Raw genomic sequence first — 11094 nt, forward strand, 5'->3', positions numbered from 1 at the left:
CTTACAGTTAGAAACGTATTGGTTAGTGTATTGATCATTTAAAGCTGTTAATATAGTAGAAAGTAACAGCCGTTTCAAATAAATTTCTTAATATAAAATAACTTTTACAGATTTTAATGTGTACTTTATATTAAACTAAACATATGAGAATAATCACAAATAATCATTTTTTTTAAAATACTGTTCTAATTATAATTATTTAGTTCGTATAACATAACCATAAAAAATTATTACATATTTTAAATTTATACACATTACATAAATCTTTAACTTGTTACTGTTTAATATCTAGAATGAAAAGCTCTATCTATATCTTTATTAATAATTTATTTGGTGCTTAATAAAATATTAAAATAAACAGATAAGAATTCAATTATAGAAAGAAATTAATCAAAATTTCAACCTTTTTGAGGAGTGTTGNATCCCAAAAGATTTGCTCATTTAAGTTATTACCCCCATAAAGAAAACTAGAATGTGAAGACAGATCACATCTGTTAACCTTAAAAATATGAGAATTGTAGTTTATACGAGCAGACTGAATAGATTTATATGAAATATCAAATCGATCTGATCGTTTCTATTGACAACTTTCAATAATTTGAGCAAGTAAATGTCAAATGAATGACCCAGTTCATGCACAAAATATATATATCACAAAATCCATGTTTTAGTAAGGGTAATATCTTAAAGAAAATCTTTATATTTCAGGACAATTCTTCTAGATTTTCTCACAATATAATATTTTCTGAAAAACCGAATAAACAGAAAGGAATTTGGCTGGTTCAAGTTACTTAAATCGTTTTGGGGCTTTGGTTTCTTCGAGTTTTGATTTCCTTTAGGAGTACCTTTCGGCCATTGTCGATGCGTTTTTCAAAAGGTTTGAAAAAAAAATAAGATTTTATCTATTATTGATTGAAACATTTTAAAATAAAAATTTTTAGTTTAGTTAGCAAACGATTCTCTAAACAATATCGAAAAAATTGATCTCAATTTACTTCATAAAAACGATACAATGCAGACAAACAGTGGGTCCATTAGTACAAACTTTAGAAAATATTTTAGAAATAATGGTAAATTTAGTTTTATTTTATTTATTTTTCACTATATAATATTTAAAATAGCATTATATAAGAATATGATATTTAAATGACTTGAAAATTTAAGAAATTCTTTCGTATATCGCATAACGAATAAATATTAAAGAGCACACATACTATGTATTTATCGAAGTAAAGAAGTAAGATAAACTAAAATTTATCGAATTACATACAAAACGACTTTCAGAAATCATTTGGATAACAATCTAAAAGGAATTTTTATGTTATAAACTACTATTTTAAAGAAATCGAATCCAGTTGGGATTCGATTTCTTTAAAATTTAACATTTGAATCGTAGTCGATTCTATTGTTTGCCTTGGAAATATGATTATAAATTAAATTAGAGATAAATAATATTATTTTCCGTTGTTGAAGGAACAGATTTTTAAACTGCCCGAAGGTTTCAAAATCTGTTGCATCGAACTCGATAAAAAGAAAAAAGGGGGAGAGTGGGAATACACAAGGCAGAGAGATTTATAATCAAATTTCCTATGGATTTATGCAAGTATTGAGAAAACAAATTTTGTTGGTGATATATAAAGAGCAACTTGGAGAATATAAACTTTGGCTCTATTCTGTTAGATCAAATAATTGGGTACGGATTTGATCTTATTTATTCTACATAACAGATTTTAGTCTCGGTGGATAGAAAATATTTTTAACTTTTCAAAGTTGATATACTCCACAGAATATACATAGTTAAATTTAGTTATACATATTTATTTTAAAGAATTATTAGTATAAATAAAAGAGTATTAACTTATTTTAAACGCANATATAAGAAAATATCTTAATATACAAATTTAATCGCGTTTATTAAAACATTGCTTGCAAATATATTTATAAATCAAGAACAAACATATCTTTTGGCCCAATGCTGCTTTTAGAATAAAACTATATTGAGTAACAATTTATTTATAAACTTTTACATCAACAATATTTCACAAAATTTAAAAGCAAAAATCCATCTGCTCTAAAACTTTCAAATAAATATCTTTTGAAGTTATACACAGTAAGCTAATGTTTAGACTTACTTTAAATGTTATAGAAATTATAGATGAGCTTAAATTACATTTCTATAGTCAAAATTCTTATTTTAATATTATTAATTATATTCAGAAAATATATAAAAGAATAGAGCAATATAAGAGAATTTTATATGAAAGGAAAGATCATATTGCATTATTTATTGCTAGACCATTTTATAAAAATTTAACGCCCTAAATATAAAAACTGTTTTAATATATAATTCATAAAGTTTGCAATCTTTTCGTACGAATTTTACAAACGTTTGTAAAGTAAAATAAAGCAAATCGATTGGAATTGAGTTATAAGGTAAATATAAATCACTTTATTTCTTTGCATTAAATTATTTTAAAACGTGAAATGTATAAACCACTACACTGATACGGAAAATTATATAAGTCTATCTTGTTAACGAGATAAACATTTTAACATTGAATGTAAATAAATAACCATTACAAATTAGTTTTAAATACTTTTGATTTATTTCATATTTAAAACAGTAACGTAAATTGCACTCAATATAAAGCCTATTTCGAGTTGTAATCAATGATTCTGAAAAGTAGGAGTTTGGAGCTAGTCTTTGTTATATTCCTCCATTAACTATGTTTCCAACTGCAGACACATTCTATTAGAGTATACATTCTCCATTTAAAAGCACTATACCTATAAAGTCCCGAAGGTCCTTCTGCATTTCTCTAGATTCCATCATCCAAGCTGATCAGCATGTATGCTCTTCCTTGTATTATAATAGAAGTTCATGCAAGCCATACAATAACCACGAAAATATATTCTAAAGCATTTCATAGAAAATCAGAATATAGTTATTTATAATACCTTTTAAAGTTTTATAGACCAGAAGAGATCTTTAAATGATATCATCTTATCTATAATATAACTGCCATTTTTTATTCGACTTTTTAAATAATTTATAATTCAAATTTTAAAAATATGTTAAAATAATTTTTTATTTCGAAAATGAAAGCTTTAGTTTAAAGATTTTAAAAATAAATTTTAAGAACAATTTCTGAAAAAATGCACAGAATATCTGTTGAATATTTTTCAATAGACATGTATTATTTCTAATAGTTTATACCGATATAAATTATTTACGAAACAAATTTAAATATTGCTTCAGTTATTCTTATAAAAATGAATTAAAATTCTCTCACAGTAATTTTAAAAATGCCATCTATTTAAATTTATTTGTGAATAATTTTAATGGCCTTTAAACGAATTAATTAATTTAATTATTTTTAGTCTTTCTGTAATAATATTTGCGCAGGAAAATGACAAATGTCGAATTTAAAATTTTATTTTTAAAGCTTCAGCTTAATAATTCTCAAAACTTATCGGATAAAAGAAAGAAAATAACATATCTGCAACCAAATACTGATAAAAAAAATATATATATTTATTTATTTTTAAAGTTTGATAAGGTACTCGGCAACAAGAAATTTCACTTTAAAAGTTATTTTCTTATAATTTTATGAGATAATACAAGAACATCAGACATGGATCAACTCTATTCAAATCAGCGAGTTTAGTAAAGAAAGGAAAAAGTGAATACAATCACCACTATATTCATGCAGCATTTCCGTATTCTGAAGGAGTTCTAACTTATTTTGAAGAGATGGTAAGCAGCATTCAAATACTTCACTTTAGCAAGATTCACCAAGTAATCTTACAGTAGCAATATCTTAGGTCATCTGCATAAAAATGGCACAATTGTAGATGGTTTGAAGTGATGATTGACTCCTTGAAAATGAAATTTTCCAGATGTCATAGAAATTCTCATGTTTTGCATAATATTGAACGATAAACATTTCAGCTTTGGTTCTCCGCCTATTGTATATAGACTACATATATATTCATTTATTGTATGAATAACTGCTGTAATATTTTGCATATTTTACAACTGAATATTCATAAAATTATTCTATAAGTTATAAGTTATAATACATTTGATATAGTAAGTGTAAAAAAGTATTTTATTATTCAAGTCGAGGGATGTGTTTATATCATCTATAAAAAGATATTAATAAAAAATTTAATCGCTTAACCGATTGACATGATTGAACAATCGGCTTTCACTATTATTATAAATATCCTTACAGCACTTATAGCATATACGTGAATGGCGCTGCTGTAAGAAGAGTGAGGGGAGAAGAACTATAGCACTTAGAGTCTAAGCTATATTTTCCCTTGCCTTTAATCCATCATTTTACTAGACAGCGGTGGCTGTTACGTCAGATAGACGTACTTCCCGTTAACCACGGCTCAATGAACTTTTGGTAGCCATATTAGAATTTCCTCTTCATTCCTAGTACCAATTTGGCACCTGGGACCTCCAATCGATCTAACGATTTTCCGGTGATTGTTTTTAAACAGCACAGGGAGGAGAAGTTTGGTAATTGCACTTTCTGAATGTCAATTCAACCAAAAAGTATCGGGTTTCGCATTAGTCATGTTTGTCTATCAATATTCCAATGTTTCAACTCTGGTCTTGCATAGAAAATAGATAAATATTCAGGAATTTAGATAAATATGTCGATAATAAATGTTATAATTTATTTGTTCTATTTATGATTTCGAAAATTTCTTTAATTTCCAAAATTCTGCAGGTGCAACGACGTGCACCTGTTAGTTAGAAATTTCGAAAATGGTCGTAATAAATCGTACACATCTGGACATTGTAAGAACGAATATGTCGAGAAAGGTCACTTAATGTTTTAGACGGGAATTTCGCTCACCCAGCTTAAAAGAAAGGGCAGGGAGGGATGAAAAAGGAGGATGTGGAAGGAAGTAATGTCAGTGACACGGAAGAAATATAGGATTATATTCCCCCTTTTGAGTTCACAGAATTCAATTTTTGTCCTCCAATGCCAGTTTTGGTCTACGAAATAAAAATGTGAATAAATAAAAAGATGAGAATTTGTTTGATACTGAAGCCAGGCAATAGAAATATTTATATACACCGGAGAGAAGAATAGAAATGCCACCGTATAACAAATATAAGCTTACAATGTATTTTTCGTAAGAAAATTGTAGTTACATAACTTTTGCCTAAGAGGAGACGGGCGATGCTATTCGTGTTGGGAGGTTTCTAAAATGGTTCCAGCTAGCAAATTTGAGATGTAAAGAATGGTTGTGAATACACTTCAAACATGTGATGCAGTCAATTCTCTTAGAAATATTTAATATTTAACAACATATCCGGTGAGTTATTTACAGCGTTATATCAAATCTTTCATAGGATATATAAGATGAACTCACCAAAAATACATTCGAGTATATAAAATTAGGTCACTTCTTGGCTTATACACAAACAATATTAAAAATAACCGAAAGTAATAAATTATTATTATAAAATTAAGATTGATAAAGTAAATATTATGATGATTATCGCCATTATTTATAAATAGTATATACAATTATAAACATCAAACAGCATCGATATAATATCACTGTTAAAAATCTATGAACAAAGAATTTAAAAACATTTTTTTGCGTGTGTGTGGTGTAAACAATTAAGAAACGACCTAAAAGTGTAAATTTATAAATGAATTTAAAAAAAATAGCCATCTGCTTCTTTTATTAAATTTATTGATTGTCGAAAATCAATTATAAAAATGTTCCTACACAGAAACATCTGGCGGGGTTCACCCAAAATTTGTGCAGATTTAAAAAGTTATTATGCCAACACGAACAATGCTCTTGTTATACACGTCCTCCCTGTTTCTTTATTGTTGTGTCAAAAAATGTGACACACAAAAATATAGTTAGATGTTTACGTAAGTTTTCAATTGACATTCTTTCTCAGTATTCAATTTGTTTAAAATTCGAATAGTTTCTTAAAAGAAACAATATCAATGAATTGTTAAATGCTTCTAATGTATGCAATAATTATGAAAAATTTAATTTAATAGATGTTACGATATATCCTAAGTTCTAAACAGTAGTGTAGGCTTATGAGTTAAATACAAGTGTAATTAAATTTAAAATGTTTACATTCTTTATTTAAAAATTTTATTTCAAAAATATACATTTCAATGCCCACAATTAAAAATTTTAACCGCAAGCGTGTAAAAATAAGACTGCTACATTTTTTATTAAAAAAGTAAAATCTTTAACTTGTTACTGTTTAATATCTAGAATGAAAAGCTCTATCTATATCTTTATTAATAATTTATTTGGTGCTTAATAAAATATTAAAATAAACAGATAAGAATTCAATTATAGAAAGAAATTAATCAAAATTTCAACCTTTTTGAGGAGTGTTGTGGTTAATTTAAGCTGTTAACGAGAAAGTGTTCTTCTCAAAATGCATATGAAAACTTGACAAGAAATTAATATACTTTCTACATAAAACGTCCATTCGTTGTAGAATTTCAAAAATTAAACTAAGCGAAAAGTCATCGATTCTGTGACATTGATATTTCACTGGAGAGAAAAAAACATTTTCAAGAGTATTCGGGAACATCTAAAGAACGTGTGAAAGAAAATGAAACTCAAGAGAATGGATCTATGGAGAAAGATTCAAAGGATCATTAAACTATCCAACGGAGCACGCCGAAATTCAAAACAATATTTCAGAAACAAAATGACAATCGACGGATTTAAAAATTGAGAAAGCAACGTTACTTTTCAATAAAATTTTAATTAAAGTTTTTAACTATTGATATATTTTAACGACTGGGTTATTTTGTAACTGTTACATACTTGTAACCGTGTTTATTTGTGTAATTATTTCGGAAACGTTTTCTGGTTATGCTCTCGACATCTAGAGCTGCACAGGAATTAGTAGAGTGTACGGTGAGTGTAGCGGCTGTTACATAAGATAAGCTTATGGTTTGTAAGTTAAAGAAGTCAAGTGAGTTTCAGCTATCGAACTAACATACAAAGCGGAATTTCCGAGTGGATTTAGAGATGAGAGACTAGTTGAAAGCCTTGTCTTTCCTAGTTAAGAATGAATGTTTATTGTTACAAATTTTTAGCGGAGAGAATAAAGGCCAAAGCAAGACTTAAAGCGTCATCGTGTTTACGTAAGCGTCCAGTAGTAGAGTTACCGTGCACGAAGCGGAGCGAGTTGTCGACTGATATCCACGATCTTCTCTAGTTGTGAGTTTTATAAAGACTGCTCATTGTCTCACACCCAAGCTAAACCGATCGGAAACGGAAATCGGAAATTGGCCTCGCAAGATATTCGAAAATGTCTTACCTGAGATAGGAATGTAATCGTTGAATGGCCGATAGTCTCTATACCACGGTTAATGAAGTACCCTTGCGGTAGCTCGATACTGGACTTCAGTCGGCTACGATAGTACAAGTGTACAGCAGACAAACAATACAATCGCCCCTGGCTAGGCAACCACTGTACGGGGAGGACGGCCCAACGCTGGTAAAACGCCAGGGATGTACCACTTCGGCAGGGGTAGAAAGATGACGGCGCAAGAGCAGATCGATAGTGTGAGGACGCTAATAGTTAGGCGCCCATGGGGGATGAAAGGACCACATTCACCTGACCTATCACCTGCGGTGGCGCCACTGGACATCCGGTCTCCAATTATCTTATTTCCCACTATGGGGCGCTAATTTCGCTAAAGCTAATCTCTTCTCCAAACGCGTGTGTTACACAAACCGAGAAACGCCTTTCTGATCCAAGAAGCTCCCACTCCTAAATTGGAAAAGCAAGTTTAAGAAGAAGAACGAGAATCGCTTATCATTTGGTTCAAACAGACAGAATTCTAGCACTTACAAACTGATTTGTTTCAATCTGAGTGATGCCTGATCCGATTCGACAGATCGGTGCCAATGCCCTAATCCCTAATGCATTACAATACTTTAATCATTGGCATCGATATTTAATCTCTTCTCTAAGATCGATTTTATATCAGAACGATAACTTTATTCTCGATTTTTACGTCTTCTTTCCTCTTACATATATGGGTTGTATAAAAACCAAACTTCTCTTTTCATCACCTTATCCTTATCTTAAACGTAAAACAATAATTCACAACATCGTCAATTATAAACACAATATCAATGCAGAAATAAAAACAAGAGGAAAAAATATGCTTTATACGAAATTATAAAAATTACTTTTTTTTATTTTTTCCATTTCATCTTGAAACAGATAATGCATCAACAGTGTTTTTTTTTACTCATTAATTAGTAAATTTCCATTAGAAAAACTAGGGGGGAAAAAGTGTTAAAGATTAAATCTATTCGTAAAATTAAATTTTTTACTTAATTTTTTCATTTTATCATAAAAATAAATAACATATTAACTAATTTTTGTACACTAAACGATTTCAATTTAACGCATCTGTTAAACAATGTAATTAGTATTTATCTAAAGTAAAGTAATAATTTTGAAACCGCAGACTCAAATTTAATTAAAAAGTATAGTAGAAGGGCTACATTTGGTAACTAAACAGCAGTTTTGCCAGCAAACAAGACCCGATTTGTTATTTTTAGCAATAGCTCTTCGATTTGTCATAGTAAATGTCGCGAGACTGAACAAACATTATAAACATCATACCCTTCTTAACTGTCTGTCTGATATGACATTCTTAGAAAATTCAACCTGATGGGAACCCAATCGCTGAGTGAATCCGTTATGAAACTTAAAATTAATGTTAGAATTGTCAAAAGATGTATATAAATGACGAGAAAGATAAATGCGCGGAAGATAACTCGAAGCGATAAACATCTACAAAAAAATGAACTCGTGTTAATTATAGAATAGTACGATGCAGTGAAGTAATATAGTTCATATAAATTTACCAAATCGAATTGTAAAATGTTTTCTTAAAGCATGAAATTTATCAGAATTAATTAAAAGAATAACAAATCGGATATTATAAATTGCGTCATGGTTGACTTTTTCTAGACCTCCTCTTGTCATGCATAATTTGATATTTGATATATTAAGAGTTAATAGCTTACAACAATGACCTAACCACTAAAATTATTAACCGTGAATTGTTTCTTTAAACCTAAAAAAGTCTTCTAACATTTTATTTTAGCTTAAATTTGCGTATAATTACACATATAAACTTAAGTATATAATTACAAAGTAGAAATATTTTACTCCGAAACCGGATAAAGAACAACACTTATCTCGATAAGTATACTTATCTCAAATTATGTAGACCTACGGATTTTAACGTTTCTTATTGCCATCCATTAGAAACAACAATAAACATGATTAAACTTCCAAAAAAGTATTTAAAAAATGATAAATTTATCTCGTTAATAACATAATGGAAATTAATATAATTACTGCATTATTATTCTTTCAAGTTTCTTTTCTAGTCCTTCGAGAGTTGTTGAAATAATTTTTAAACGTAAGTTCCAGGAGGAAAAAAAAAGCGTAGTAGCAAGCATTCTGGAGAAAAGACGTTTGTTTTTAAATCGATAGAGCAGTGTCCGTCATTATTTTTGTAATAATAGAAACAGGTTAAAAAAAGAGCACTTTATTTTAATAGCCTATCGTTGAAACTTTTTACCGAAAGGAATGTTGCACTTTTAGGAGCAGAGATTTTTTTTTATAATAAATTTCTACCTGAATTAATAATTTAAAAAAAATAAATAAAACGCGTATCTTTACTCAAGGTTAAACTTATTAATCATTATTATAGATTAATTGGTAAAACTTTATCGAACTAATTTAAATTTGATCGGTACATAATAATTTTTATCCTAGAAAATTTTCTTTTGATGTTTTATTCATTTATTTCTTACCAAATTTTTAAACTCCGACAGCCAGCAGATAGCTGAAAATATCTGAAATACTAAGACGGTGATGCATGGTAGTCTATAGGTCCCAAGACAACGCAGATCGATTATTCTTGAGGAAGAAGCCCTTTTCTGTACTTTAGCTAACGATACCCAAGAGAATAAAATATCCAGTTTTTATTCAGAACTGCAACTGATATTTTTTTCATAATAATAATAATAATAATAATAATAATCGTTGAAAGAAACGACATAATATCTATTAACATAAACGAACAAGTTAAGATTTCTATTCTTAATTTGTTTTAATATCTGGATTTTAAAGAAAAATTCGAATTATTAAAAAAAATTGTTTAAAATTTACTTTAAATTACTTGCATTTTGCTCAAAAAACATTTGGTTTATAAAAGAAAAGTCTAATTTTATTTATTTATTTTTTCAAACAAATGAATTTATCTGCTGTTTCGAGAGAGGCTTCGACGGAATATGAATAAAGTTTTTGTGTGGATAGGCTGCAATTGAAGAGTGCTAATGACAATATACGATAAAGATGAACGGGAATATAAATTAACGCCGAAATTTATTTATTTTTTAAATTTTTTATCGGCATTAATATCCAATGTAAGAACCTCTATGCTTAAATATTCTATTTTTGAATATAGGCATAAGTATTAAATACAGAAACTTCATTAAATATTCAGTTGTAAGCGTTATTAAAAATTGGGATGAATATTTTTACTGAAAATTAAATACAAAAGATGTTTTCTACGCTTTAATCATTAATCAATGTCCTAAATTTTGCATATTTTTGCAATTTTCGAATACATTGGCTTTAATTTGTTCAACAATTTCCGCTTGTTTCAGGAATAACAATTTTCTGAGTATTCTAAGCATCATCATATCCGAAGATCAATAGAAGAGAAAATAAATAAACTTCATGATTACATTTTATTCGAGGAACTTAAAAATAATGTTTTTTATTTCAAATTTATCTGAAAACTTTCTATTTTATGCATTTATATAAATGTAAGTGGGATTTAAATCGTTAAGAATAAGAATTATCTTATATAGTATCTTGTTAAAAAAGGGTCGACGATGCGGGACATTGAGTTTTATTGAGGCCCAACATTTTATGTCATGCCTCAAGCAAATTTAGGAAGTAGCATGAATGCCATAGATTTAACTTCGTTTCTTAATTTGTAGCTCTACTAGAAACTCCAAACCATACAA

At 28.5% G+C, this 11094-nt stretch overlaps 1 long non-coding RNA gene across 1 annotated transcript in view; it reads right to left on the reverse strand.

Moving 5' to 3' along the window:
• The window catches only part of LOC111639429, a 143518-nt gene extending 135865 nt beyond the window's left edge, over window positions 1-7653 (reverse strand). The window contains exon 1 of the long non-coding RNA XR_002759067.1: window positions 7343-7653. This is a non-coding gene — a long non-coding RNA (uncharacterized LOC111639429). The remainder of the gene's footprint in view (window positions 1-7342) is intronic.
• Window positions 7654-11094: the final 3441 nt, after the last annotated feature.

This window comes from Centruroides sculpturatus, unplaced genomic scaffold, assembly GCF_000671375.1.
Source record: "Centruroides sculpturatus isolate CEXI.00-Female unplaced genomic scaffold, Cexi_2.0 scaffold213, whole genome shotgun sequence".
Classification (NCBI taxonomy): domain Eukaryota; kingdom Metazoa; phylum Arthropoda; class Arachnida; order Scorpiones; family Buthidae; genus Centruroides; species Centruroides sculpturatus.